Source organism: Sinocyclocheilus grahami, unplaced genomic scaffold (genome assembly GCF_001515645.1).
Source record: "Sinocyclocheilus grahami isolate Dianchi unplaced genomic scaffold, SAMN03320097.WGS_v1.1 scaffold1007.1, whole genome shotgun sequence".
NCBI classification, from domain to species: domain Eukaryota; kingdom Metazoa; phylum Chordata; class Actinopteri; order Cypriniformes; family Cyprinidae; genus Sinocyclocheilus; species Sinocyclocheilus grahami.
The window spans coordinates 174,109-174,898 of record NW_015506186.1 but is presented as its reverse complement, the minus strand read 5'-3'; the positions used below and the strand labels follow the sequence as shown (position 1 = coordinate 174,898).

The 790-nt window shown below is 41.3% G+C and overlaps 1 protein-coding gene across 1 annotated transcript in view; it reads right to left on the bottom strand.

The window, feature by feature from the left end:
• Positions 1-790, bottom strand: part of emsy (EMSY transcriptional repressor, BRCA2 interacting) — a 36,127-nt gene that overhangs the window by 5,311 nt on the left and 30,026 nt on the right. The gene's annotated exons all lie outside the window — the stretch shown is intronic.

Sequence of the window (790 nt, the reverse complement as noted above, 5' to 3'; positions counted from 1 at the left end):
ACCGATAGTGGATTTTGCCGATACCGATAGCTAGGTTGGACCACACTGGCCGATACGATTAATTAACCGATAGTTTTAAAATTGATACTGAACAAAAACTAAAATAGTGCTTTATTAACAAAAACAGTACTGAACTGCTTCTATTCTTGAACACTTGATGATTATCTAATCAGAATAAAAGCGCAGCGCTGAGTCTAGGAGAACTCACCGATATCACACACACTCCGGACGCGTCGCGTTCAACTCCAGTAAGACTTATTCAAAAGGTTTAATAGACACAAGTGAATCGCTGTCATTTAGAAATTAGATCGCATGGGTGTTTGAATCAAGATCACGATTTTTTAAAGGGGTCATCGGATGCCCATTTTCCACAAGCTGATATGATTCTTTAGGGTCTTAATGAAAAGTCTATAACATACTTTGGTTAAAATTTCTCAATGGTAGTGTAAAATAACACCCTTTTTACCCTGTCAAAAAAGCTCTGCTCACAGCGAGCCGTTTTGGTGCATGTCCCTTTAAATGTTAATGAGCTCTGCTGACTCCGCCCCTCTCTTCTGTGGGGTGATGAGCCGTTCTCATGAGACTGTTTACTGTAGCTGCGGAACTTGCTAACTAGCACATTATTAGGAAGGTGATTTTCAAAGATTCATGAAAGAACCTTACACTCACTTCTGGAGGTGAAGCTGGATCACGAATTATTTGCGCGAACATAAGCGCATTTATGTAGATCGGGGGCGCACTCCCTTCAGAAACAATGTAATCCACTGCGTCTTCAGCGGCTCAGATGTCG